At 41.1% G+C, this 12788-nt stretch overlaps 1 pseudogene; it reads left to right on the forward strand.

Moving 5' to 3' along the window:
- Positions 1-608: 608 nt before the first annotated feature.
- Positions 609-12442, forward strand: LOC122143827 (annotated as a pseudogene).
- Positions 12443-12788: the final 346 nt, after the last annotated feature.

Here is a 12788-nt window from a genome sequence, read left to right on the forward strand (position 1 = left end):
CACACTGGATGAGACCAGGGACCGCCCCTAACTCACTCTCGACCAATCAGCATCCAGAGTCTGGAGCGGAGGGTGTGTCTAAGGAGACACTGGTAGCTAGAATATCAGGAAGCTACGACATTGAACACCTCTCAGACTGAAGTTAGACTGGAAGTGAAAACTGAACAAACAGGTTAAGGCGACGTCCCTTCATTCAGATCATTCTAGCACTTGTGCTGCTCTTATAACTGCAAACAATACAATGTGCAGTGTGTGTGTGTGTGTGTGTGTGTGTGTGTGAACTCTACAGCCTGACTTATCTTGATAGATGTTCTGGCCATGTTTTGTTAGAGCTTCAATGGTCTTTGTTTATGTGACATGATTAACTTGTGTTGTACCTCTCTAGTAGAAACCAGCATCAGCTAAACCCAGTCTGGTTCTAGTCTGTAGCTGGGCACACTCAAATCTAACAGTGTCTCTATGTGTCTTACTCCGCCTGCTTGTGTGAAAGTGTGTTGTATTTGACACAAACAGAGGAAAGGCTGCTCGTGTGGGGAGTTACTGTACTGTGTAATGCAGGATTATTGGAGTAATTATTGAAGTGAAAATGTGTTTGGGTCCTCCAGTGAGCATGGACAAACCAGTGTGCTTGATTGACACGGCGTCCGATGGGAAGCTGTGTGTCCAGCAGTCAGCGCTGCAGGTTCTGGAGCAGATCCAGCAGCCGTGGTGGTGGTGGCCGTGGTGGGTCTCTACCGCACCGGGAAGTCCTACCTGATGAATCGACTGGCAGGGAAACAAACAGGTCAGCAGCACTGATGTCATCCAAACACTCGTGTCCTTCAGATGAATGCATGCAAGTCATGGTGGGGTTTCTGGTGTTGTGTGGTTCTCAGGGTTTGCACTGGGCAGCACAATCGAGTCCAAGACGAAGGGCATCTGGATGTGGTTGGTGCCTCACCCCACTAAACCAGGAACCACTCTGGTGCTGCTGGACACCCGAGGGACTCGGGGACGTGGACAAGGTGACAAACCTAAAGTAGTTCTGTCATATATTATCTATATGTCTTTCTGTCTGATGGTTGGTCAGCTGTCCAGGCCCTGTTACCTTTTGTAGAGACAGACCCAAAACCAAAACAAATATCACACTGTACACCAATCTCACAATCACAGATCATTCAATATCAGGAGCTGTGTGTCTGTTATGGGCTGTGGTCTCATGTGTTTCATGGTACTGTCTGTCTCAGGGGGAACTCAGTGCATGACCCCAGGATCTTCTCTTTGGCTGTGCCTTCTGACGCAGCACTCTAGTCCTGAACAGTCGAGGAACTATTGACAACAGGGCTATAGAGGAACTGCAGTATCCTTCTGAATCAACAAGTTTGTTGAATGAGGAGACTTGCTAAGTATGTAGGTTTTACTATGTAAATTACAAAAGGACTCCACGTAAAGCAACCTCCAAATTATAGTTGTCTTTTGTCCATTTTGGAAATTAGCTGGGATTGCTCTGGTACAGCTCTTCTCAGTTACATTACTGCAGTGAATGTTCAAACAGTCCTTTTGACTCACACTGAACAGATACGTCACTGAGCTAAACTGAGTACATCAAGATCAAGTCACCTGATGAAGTTGTAGATGACGGAGAGTTTGTCAAGTTCTTCCCCAGTTTCATCTGGGCTGTGAGGGACTTCACTCTGCAGCTAAACATCGAAGGGAAAGAAGACGCGACAGAGGATGAATACCTAGAGTTTGCTCTGAAGCGTAAAACTAGGTAATATTTAATCCTGAAAAGTTTTATTATTACCAGCTTTGTCAACACTGTGCTTTGTCATTCGGTTAGCAAACAAAACCTTTCTAGCCACTTCCAGTCAATGATTTTAGCTTTCTGTGTCTATCTCTAATGATAGCCAAGATCATTGATCATTAACATGTTGACAAGCTAGCAGTTTCTGTGATGTTACAGTTTTCACTGTGTATTTTGACTGAAGGACAGCTTTGTGTTTTTCTTTTGAAGGTAACTCGATTCAAGTGAACAATTACAACCTTCCAAGAGAGTGCATTCGCAAATACTTCCCATCTCGGAAATGTTTCACCTTCCCGTTCCCAACCAATCCAGACAATGTCTCTTATCTGGAGACAATGGACCCGCAGCTGAGATTTCAAAACGATTCTTGGAGGTCACGGATCGTTTCTGCCAGTTTATCTTTGACCAGAGCCAAGTGAAAATCTGAAGTGATGGACACACGGTCACCGGCAGAGGTAACTCATAGGTTAATTTAGATAGTGGCTAATCCAAGAGATCAAATCATTTCTGTAGCCCTTCTCATAATCAAACCTTTTCACAAGACTGTGATGATGCGTTTAACGGTCGTCATCATCGCAAATCCTCGAAAGATTTTTATATTTGTTGAAAAAAAAAAATTATGTACATTTATAACACTGTTCTTTGTATTATATCACCTTTGCATCAAATTACGAAAAAGCAGGCTAATGCGAGGGTGTTTCTAATGCAGCGTCTATGGGAGGGTCGGTAAATTTGACATCGTTCTCTCTTCTGACTGCCGTTATCAGTCGCTCTCAATTTTTTTTTTCCTTTTATTGAAAATCATGAAAACACTATCGTGGAGTTTTTCTTTCTCTATTTGAGCAAATGGGAATGCAAAAAAATATTTATTGTGGTACTCTACCAATCACTGCTCTTCAAGTTAACCCAACTATGCCGACTTCCGCTGCTGAGAAACCCGGAAATGTGAAAAAGGTCCATAAAGATACTGTACATGTTTCAAAGAAGCTTTATAGAAAGTAATACTGGCATGTCTGTAATGCCTTAATTCCTTAACTTTGAGCAGTTTTAGAGCTGGGCGATATGATTTATGTTGATGATATAAATGGCCCACCATTTGAGATTTGGCCATACTGTATTTATTACATTGTCTAGCACATAAATCAGTGCCACTTTTAGTGAGCAGGACTAAATGAAAGTACTGATATCAGAGACAAATGGAGAGAAGCTTTAATGGTATGTAGTGTTGTTTTTGGCGGCCTGTTTTAATTTCAGTATTAGTCTAGTCTTTGCGTGAAGCTGTCATTTTAGTTTTTATTAGTTTTAGTCACGTTCATAATCTTTTTAGTCTGGTCTAGTTTTAGTCAACGAAAACTGATGACATTTAGTCTAGTTTTAGACATTTAGTCTAGTTTTAGTCAATAAAAATGGTATTTTAGTCTCTTTTTAGTAATGCCATTCTATTTACCCGTAGTCAATATAGTACAAGTACCTAGAAGTATAGAAGAAACCAAAATTATCTTTTAGCCAAACCCATTTCAAACAAGGTTATCTTATTATATTATTGTTCCCTTATAGACTCAAGAATACATCCATTCCAGACACGGAAGACTCTCTGATTTGAATTTACATTTATTTTACCAACCAAACCAAAAAAATAAAAACAATATAATATATAAAAAAAAAAAATAAAAACAAAAAATAAAACAAAAAAACATAAAAAAATCTGCAAATTTTTCTCCCAAAGATGAACCCCGGCTGGCCGGCCATCAGTCCCTTTCTCTATGTCAAGGCTGATTTATACTCGATGTGTCTGCAATTTCGCCTGGGTGAGCGCGGAAAATATGATGTCATCGCGGTGTTGCCAGAAGTTCACTTTGAGTGCGCGTGAACTCATTTCGCGTGGCGGAGTGCACAGCATTTTTTGTAACTTTCCGCATTACTCCGCATCGAAACACGAGTTCAGGGCGATTCTAGCCGAACATGCACGTCTGAGCCGGCATTTGTTTTGAATCAGAAGTGGTTTAATGTGAAGTTCAAACTCCATCAGGTGCTTTTTGATAGAAAACGTTTAAAAAATAATAATAATAATTTTTTGCATGGGTTTTCCAAGGCTACTTATTTGAAGTATGTTTTATTTTAATTGTTTAAAATAGAATTAGAATTAATTTAGATATTAATTATACACTATGTGCTTAAAGTTGTCTTGTGTTTGATGTGTAATACAGCCAATAGTTTAATATTGTTTTAAGTTTGTACATAAAGAAATTATTAATTCATCACAAGACTTGTACTGGCAAATGACGACTTCTCACCGGTGATTCCCGACAGTGTTAAAGGACAGTTACTCCTCGTCGCTCCCCTGTTGTTTCAAAGAATAGTACAACGGTGAACATGACAAGTATAAAAGCCTCGTCCGTTTGGGAAGGTGCGCTCGCAGTCAGCGGAGCCAGGCGGAAGTATAAATCCCGCTTAACTTTGTTTGTTGTCGTCTTCTAAATAATTCCACGACTGGGACTGGAGGAAGTGACATCGGTTGCATCTGCGCAGAAACAGAAATACTGCAAAATAATAATAACGCGACTAAACGAGATGAAAAAACTTTATAACATTTCGTTTCATCTCATTTTGGTCAACGAAAATGAAGAGACATTTTAGCATAGTTTTATTTTGTAAACCACATTTAGTCTCGTTTTTATTCGTCAACAATATTGCATTATACATTTAATTATAGTCATCGTCACATGACCAGCATTTACATTGCATCTCGTCTCATTTTCGTCACATGATAAAGGTTCGTTGACGACGATATTTAGTCATAATTTTCATTGACGAAAGCAACACTAATCGTACGGCATTAAAATGAGAGTTATATATGGCATTAAAAGTAACGTCTTGGTAGAGAAAGAAAACGTACTCGGTTACTAATGTAACCTCGGTTCCCTGAGATACAGGAACGAGTACTGCATCTTGCTAAGATAAATATACTTAAAAGAAAAGCCTTTTTTCTCCTGAACTGAAGCCTTTTTCCAATCACACAGTGAAACTGCACGGCCATTGGTTTGTGCAGTGTATTAAAAATGAACCAATGGCTTTGGCAGCGGAGCTATGGCAATGAAGCCCGCCAAGCCTGCCAAAGCCTGCCAGAATGGGCAGGGCATCTGGTTATATAAGCTGGCGTTCTCCACAGGATTCGTGAATGTGAATGTGACACACCACTGGACCATGCCCAAGACGAGGCGATGCCTCTGGTTGAGTGGGCCTGTACTCCAATGGGGCATTGAAGGCCCAAAGAAGAGTACGCTAGCGAGATGGCGTCTGCTATCCAGCTAGAGAGTCTTTGCTTCGTGACCGGAAGCCCTTTGATGCGGTTACCAAAGTTGACAAGGAGTTGTTTTGACCGCCTATTGGGGGCGAGAGGGTAATGCCCTGTGCTCATTACCCTTCAGGACCCTCAGCACAGTGGGCAGATCCCATGAAGGGACGGTAAGGGGATCGGAGACTGTTTTAAAATTTGAGCACATATTAACAATACCTTGCAAACTATTTTTTTTTCTTTGTAGACAATGAGGAAAAACCAAACAAATAAAGGAAAAGGACAGGATACTTTCAACAAATGATTTAAAAAAAAAGTCCTGAGAATGACTCTCTGTACATTAAAAGAATTTAGCTTCCTTAGCACAAACAATCTTTGATGTGACTTTTTAAAGATTGCATCTGTGTTTTGATCAAACCTCAGTCTATTATCAGTAATCGTTCCTAAATACTTGTATTCCTCCACTATATAAACCTATATGTCATTAATGACCACCCTTTGAGGTGCAAGTGTTTTTCTTACTAAAATTGATAATCATCTCTTTTTGTTTTTTTACACATTCAAATCTAATTTCATGCTATTATCCTATACTCTTAATTCCTTTTCAGGCAGCTTTAAGACTGCCTTGCATAAACACACCCTCAATCTTATTTTTATAATTATTTTTAGCAATTTTATTGGCCTTTCAACTTCCCTGCTTATCTGTTTTTTCTCCTCATTAGTTCCTGAGAGAAATACCCTCTTCATATTCAAATACCTTCTAACTCCTTCATAACCCGAGGTTTATTATTGGGATACAAAATGATCTTTTTTGCAGGTATGACAGAATCAACACAGAAAATAATATAGTTAGAAACGGTAAGGACCTGTTCATTAAGATCACAAAACGTGTCCAAAAATATATTCCAATCAAAACAACCCTTTACAACTTCAATATTAGAAGGCGTCCATTCTCGAACAAATCGTACTTCTCTCTTCACTTGCTTAAAATAGGAACGTACACAGAAGACAACATAATTATATTATGATCAGTTGAACCAAGAGGTGGTAGTGACAGAGACCTATAAGCTCCCAGAATCGGGCCATAACATCTATCTAAAACTTTATTAGCACGAGCAGCACATGTAACCTATTCAGGGCCGGTGACTCAACTGAGCTAGGCAATACAATCTGTTCCTCTCACCTGAGCTCAATACATTCTGTTCCTGATCTGCTAAACATCCGCTGATTACGCGAATCCGCTCCGTGTTTTCCCGCCGTTCTGCAGCATCACTCACAATCTGTGCTGCTCTCTGGAGTAGAGACCACAGTTGTCTGAAGCTTGTTCATTAACAGTTAGTGGATGATTAGCTGAATTAGTCATTTGGTAGTTTGTTTTTGTTTTTATGTCAGTAAAGTGATAAAAAGTGATTACAACAAAATAACCATGTTCTTAGAATTGAATGTCTAATAAACATTCTTATACCCCCTCCGATCTAACATAAAAAAACATAAAATCCACTCTTGCTGGCACACTTGAAGAGCGAAGGGAGGCTGCTAAAGGCAGTTCAACATTGTCACAACAGTTTGTCACACTTTAATTCTTGTAATTAAGTATATTTCATATTATAAACACTTGATACAAGTAATCTATGACATTATATTTTATTAAAACCATATTAATAGTAGGCCTATAAATAGTTTAAAAATAATACAAATGTTCTAAATGAGTTTCTTAATAAAAAAGGCTAATATAGATTTATGCTGTAAAATATGAAATTAAATGTCTAATGCTTATATGGGAGAGTGGGGCAAGATTAACCATTTTTTACTTATGTGGTCCTCAAGAAAATGACACAGAAGTACAATGAAAGTATCTATCCTATCCTATCCTAATGAAAGTATTCATATCATTTTAAATGATCAGAATGTATGACATAGGGTTCTAAAAATATGGCTTCTTTTAAAAAGTGTTCCCATGGCTCAGTTTGCCCTGGGTCAGGGGTAAGTTGACCCGAGTTGAGTCAGATGCACCATCTGGGTGTAAAATGACCATCCGACCCGACCCCGAATCTGATTCAAACACATGTGAAATAAATAACAATATAAAAACTAATTTAATAACTTCCTCTTACAAACAGTCATATTTCTTTTCATAAAGTTAACTTTAACAACATTAAACCAACCAAATTAGGTTTACATTTCAATATTTAATTGGTTGCATTTCTGAAACAATATTTTGAACACCAAAGTTGCAGCCTTCCTAAAACAAACTAAACAGAGTTTGTTGGCCATTAGGGACTTCAGGTGGAAAGATATATCTTTATATTGTGAAAAGCATTTTCCGGTTCTTATCAGAGAAGGATTTGGTTTACTTGTACACTGTCCCTATCAAATAAACTACAAATACTATGTATATAATAAACGAAATCAATAATATCACATTAAAGCATCAGTTTATAATTCAGATATTTAATTTGACTACAGTGCCTTATGGTGGGGTAAGTTAAAATGCTGACTCAATTACCCCACAACATTTGGCTCCCTTTTGCCCCATAGCTGCCATTTTGGAAAAAAAATATAGCTACTGTAGCTTACCAGTTCAGGCTAATGTTTAGCTAAATGATTGACATGGTTTTATTGCTAAATCACCTAAATGTATAAGAAATATTTTTAGACTGGCGGATCCTTTGACCGCTGACCCGAAAAGACCCTTGGGAGAGACTAGAGCATTGAGGAAGAGGATCTTAAATTAAATGGGTGCCTTCCACTCTTTCCGTGTGTTTCTCCTTATCACAATCTTGGCAGAAATGATGGGTGCTTCCAAAATAAATGGTCACACAACAGTAAAGGTGTACAGCTGCCAAGAAACGACGCGAGCGTACATTGCCTAAAAGTCTTCCAGGCAACAGAGTAAATCTTTGTGCCCCCTTTAGTCTGCGTCTGACTCCACCTCGATTCCTGCGTTTCCTCCTAACTCTGCTTTTTGGGCCTCGAGAATTCGCAGAAGGCCAAATTAATTATACAGGAATATTCCAAGGGTGATCGACAGGAACGGCGTTCGAACGCAAGCCCAACAGGAACTCTCTAGTCATCACTGGCACGCTCTCTGCCAAGACTCTGCCATGCGCCAAAACATTTCCCCAGTTGATCAGCAGCAGCAGCAACAAAAGCACAATCTTCCACAGAGTTATCATCTTCACTTTAAATACTTAAAAAAAAAATCCACTTAACAAACTCATTAACGTACAAACATTGAAGCACACACGCAGCTCTGCCAGTCGCCACACGAGCTGCGCCAAAGTGAACAGGACAGAGAGGGGAGATCCCATCTCAGCGGAACAGGCCAAGGGGCTGTTAAAAACAGCTGAGTTAGCACTGATAGCCACAGATAGTTGGTTCATCCAAAGGGGGACCACCAGGAGAACCTTGTGTTTTAGTTTTCCCTTACTCACCTGATTACCTGTGGGATAAGGCAATCGGGGGAAAAGCATAAAGAAGGAGGTTGGGCCAATCGTGGGCCAACGCATCCTTGGTCATTGAGAAATAAATTGAGCAGTGAGAGTTGTCTTCTGAGGCGAAGAGGTCCACCTCTGCCTCGCTGAAGATCTCCCAGATCCTCTGAACCGTCTGCGGATGGAGCGTCCACTTCCCCCCAGTGGACATTGCTCCTTGATAACATGTCCGCTCCTTGGTTCAATTTGCCTGGTATATGCACTGCTCTCAGTGAGCGCAGGTTGAGTTGAGCCCATTCCAGGAGGCGCTCTACCAGAGTGAAGACATGCTTCGAGGAGAGGCCTCCCTGGCAATTTATGTAGGACACCACAGACATGTTTTCTGATCAGATTAGCACATGGTGTCCTTTTAGGATTGGCAGGAAGAACTGACTGGTTCGACATACTACTAGCATTTCTAGGCAGTTGATGTGGAAGCCTTTATCCGTCTTGACTACAGCTCTCAATTGGATTATCTCACGATATTCGCTGGCTGGGTAACAACAACCTTTTGGCAAAATTGACCCAGGGCACTCTGGACTAGAGTCCCAGGCACTCTATGTGGCTGAGGAGGAGGGTCCTGTGTGATATTAATTCTGCCTCTGACTGGGCCAGTACAAGCCAGTCATCGAGGTAGTAGAGCCTCGTCCATGCACTTCGTAAAAGTGCAGGGGGCCAGGGACAGCGCAAAGGGAAGGACCATATATTGATAAGCCCTCCTTCGAATGCAAATCTCAAGAATCACCTGTGACAGGTGAAAGTATCCATCCTTCAGGTCCAGAGAAAAGAACCAGTCTCTTGAGCGAATTTGTCCAAGGATCTGTTTCAGTGTAGTCATCCTGAATGTCCTTTTCATGAGGGCATGATTCAGGTGTCTGAGATTGAGGATGGGCCGAAGGCCACCATCCTTTTTGGGGATGAGGAAGTAACAGCTGTAGAAGCCTGACTCGCTCTGGGATGGAGGAACTTTTTCTACAGCTCTTTTGCCAGCAGGTTTATCACCTCTGAGCGCAGGACGTGAGCGTCCTTGCTTTGCAGTAAGGTGGGGACCACGCCGCTGAAGCACGGGGGTCTTCGAGCGAATTGGAGTTAGCCCAATAGGATTTAGGCTTAGGAATTGAAGTTAGCCTAAGCGGGCTGAACGGGGGGGAGGCAGGTGCTGGTTTTGTTAGGGTTGCCGAGTCGGTGCAGGCTTAGGGTGAGCAGAGGCAGCAGCGGAGCTGGAGCGCTCAGGCAGGAAATATCAAATAGCTTGGGATGCACAAATGGTCACTTGAGCACCACTGGCGGATCCTTTGACCGCTGACCCGAAAAGACCCTTGGGAGAGACTAGAGCATTGAGGAAGAGGATCTTATCTGCATCCTTGATCTCTGATAATATCAGCCACAAATGGCGCTTGAGCACCACAAGGCTGGCCATCAATCTCTCCGATCGCCTGAGTGGTGGTCTTGATGGCACACAGAGCCAGGTCGGTAGCACTCCTCAGGTCCCTGAGGGTCACAGAATCCAGGACAGCTGCTAATGACATGCAGTCATCAAGCAGCTCGCCCTCACTTCCCCCAAATGAGATTAGGTCGCTCGCACCACATAATGCTAATTGATAGTAACCACAGTTCAAGTACCACAACCATTTCAACAAATACTTTATTGGTCACCATTTAATTTTAGTAATGTTGCTGTAGCAAGACATTCTTTTAAAGTTTTAAAATTAAAATTCTGTCATTTACATGCCCTTCCAATTTCATTCCAAACCTGTCATTCTTTCTTTTGTGGAACATAGAATAGTTTATTCTGAGAACTGTCTGTAGTTTTTTTGTACATACAAATGGGAGTCATTAGTAACCAAAATGGTTTAATCCAAAACAAAAAACAAATATTTGTTTTTTGAGTGAATTATGCTTTTAATGTTTTGGACTTAATGTTTTGTTTTTGCATTTTTATTCATCGACAACTTAATGACATACAGCTTGGAAAACACTTCAAAACTAAAGCTGATAGAATTGCATCCATTTATTTTTTTGACCTTACTTGTGTTTGACTCCTCTGCTTTCCCACAGTTCTGGGTCATCTTGTAAAAACCTACGTAGACACCATCGCCAGTGGAGCTGTGCCGTGTCTGGAGAATGCTGTGATCTCAATGGCACTGATTGAGAATGAGGCTGCTTTTCAGGAGGGGGGCTTGAGGTGTGTACCAGAGTGGAATGGAGAAGCTGAAGAACTCCTTCCCTCTGGAACTGAATGAAATCACCTCGGAACACCAATGCTTCAGTCTCATGGCAACACAGACCTTCATGAAACGCTGCTTCAGGGACAGTGATGGGAAGTTCTTGACATCTTTAGAGGTAGGTGGGGAGTGGACATGTCAGATTACAACAATAGATGGCTTTAAGTCACTTTATGGAAAACAACATGAAACTCACAGCTAAGACTCCAATAACAACATGGGTAACAGTTAATTCAAATTTCTAAAAAGTTTGGAGCATCAGGAGCATTAAGGATCCTTCCTGTTTTGTTGTGCTGTTTTAGGAAGCCATCAATCATCAGTTTGACAGGTATCTCTGGGACAATGAGAAGGCCTCCGAGGCTAAATGTGAAAGTCTTCTATCAGTTCTCTCTGAACCAATGACGGAGAGGATCAATCAAGGGTTTTATGCCACAGCTGGTGGGTACGATCTCTTCTGCCAGGACCTGGAGGACATTGTGAATCAGTACAATACACTGGCCTATCAAGAAGTCAAGGTGATAAATGTTACATTAAAGCAATAACAATAAGCATCTTCAGATTTTTACCATCAGGTTTACTCTTTCTGTGTTTCTTCATAGATTGCCGAGGTGTTGGAGAAATTTCTACAGCAAAAGGTTGCAGTCACCACAGCCATTCTGCAGGCTGATGATAAACTAACTGAAAATGAAAGAAAGATTTGTGGTAAGAGCTTTGTGTTTTCAACAGTAAGCCCTGCACGTGAGAATATGAATAGAATCAACCTAGTAGCACAGTTTAGCGTTAGGGTAAATGAAAGGGTGGTGTAAGGGAATTTAGAGTAAGGGGATGGATGGATGAATGCTTGTTTTGAACGCTTATCTTTTCAGTGTGTCAAACGAGAGGGATGATGTTGTTAGATTTGTCTCCTTCACTGAACTTACAGTATGTCTGTTTGGTTGAACCACTTGTTTTTTGGCCTGTGACCAGAGGAGAGAGAGCGGGCAGTCCTTCTGGAACAGGAGATCAAGGCCCAGGAAGAGAGGCAGCGTCAGCTGAAGGAGAAGATGGTGATTGAAGAACAGAATAACGAGGAGAGGGTGAGACAGGTCATACAGAAGATGGAAGAGGAGATGTCTTTCCAACAGCAGGAGACACAGCGCGCCATGGACAGTAAGCTGAGGGAACAGGCTGCTCTGATGGAGAAGGGCTTTCAAGAGAAGGCTAACAAAATGGCCAGCGAGATCGAGGAGTTGAGGAGGAATAATAAAGAGGTAGAGGACAGGAAGTCCAGAGAGTTTGCACAGATGATAGCGGATCAGGAGCGAAGAAGAAACAACGCAGAGAACATGGAAGTGCTGAGGCAACAGCACAGACAGCAGATGGAAGCGATCAACAGCAGACCGAGACCTTCATCTGGAGGCTGTTCTATACAGTGAAATCTGCTTTTACACAATTCTGAATTCATAACTACTATAATCTCACTGAATACAATGTGTGTTTTGACTTTATAGTTACAAAGCGTTTTATTTGATGTCATAGCTGTTTCACCTTCTGCTGCATGGTAATGTGTGAGAGCTGATCACCCGTTGTTCTAAATGTAATGCTGACCTGGTTACCAACCTTATTCAAGGAGAACAATGTTAGCTATATGGCCTAGCTATGAATATGTATGAATAGAGATTAACATTGTTAAAATAAACTACTGGACATGCACCAAGCAACACAGAGCTAAAATATGTTTTGAAAGGAACCGATCAAAAGCACCAGAATAGCACTGCTTTACTAACATGGCCTTTAAATGGCAGGCGGCGTCATGCAGATCAAAAAACAGGCAAAGTAACCCATTTAATCAACATATCCTAGCTTTTACAGAAAATACTCACATGTAAAACCCCTTTGCAATCGTTTTCACAAACAAGATGGGAATGATTCCTAAGGCACCTGCGTGAACATCACATAATGATTAATAGATCATTAATTAACATAAAATGCTTACAAATGTAAATAAAGTTTCAACTGTGATCAAGTGCATA

Source organism: Cyprinus carpio, unplaced genomic scaffold (assembly GCF_018340385.1).
Source record: "Cyprinus carpio isolate SPL01 unplaced genomic scaffold, ASM1834038v1 S000006514, whole genome shotgun sequence".
NCBI classification, from domain to species: domain Eukaryota; kingdom Metazoa; phylum Chordata; class Actinopteri; order Cypriniformes; family Cyprinidae; genus Cyprinus; species Cyprinus carpio.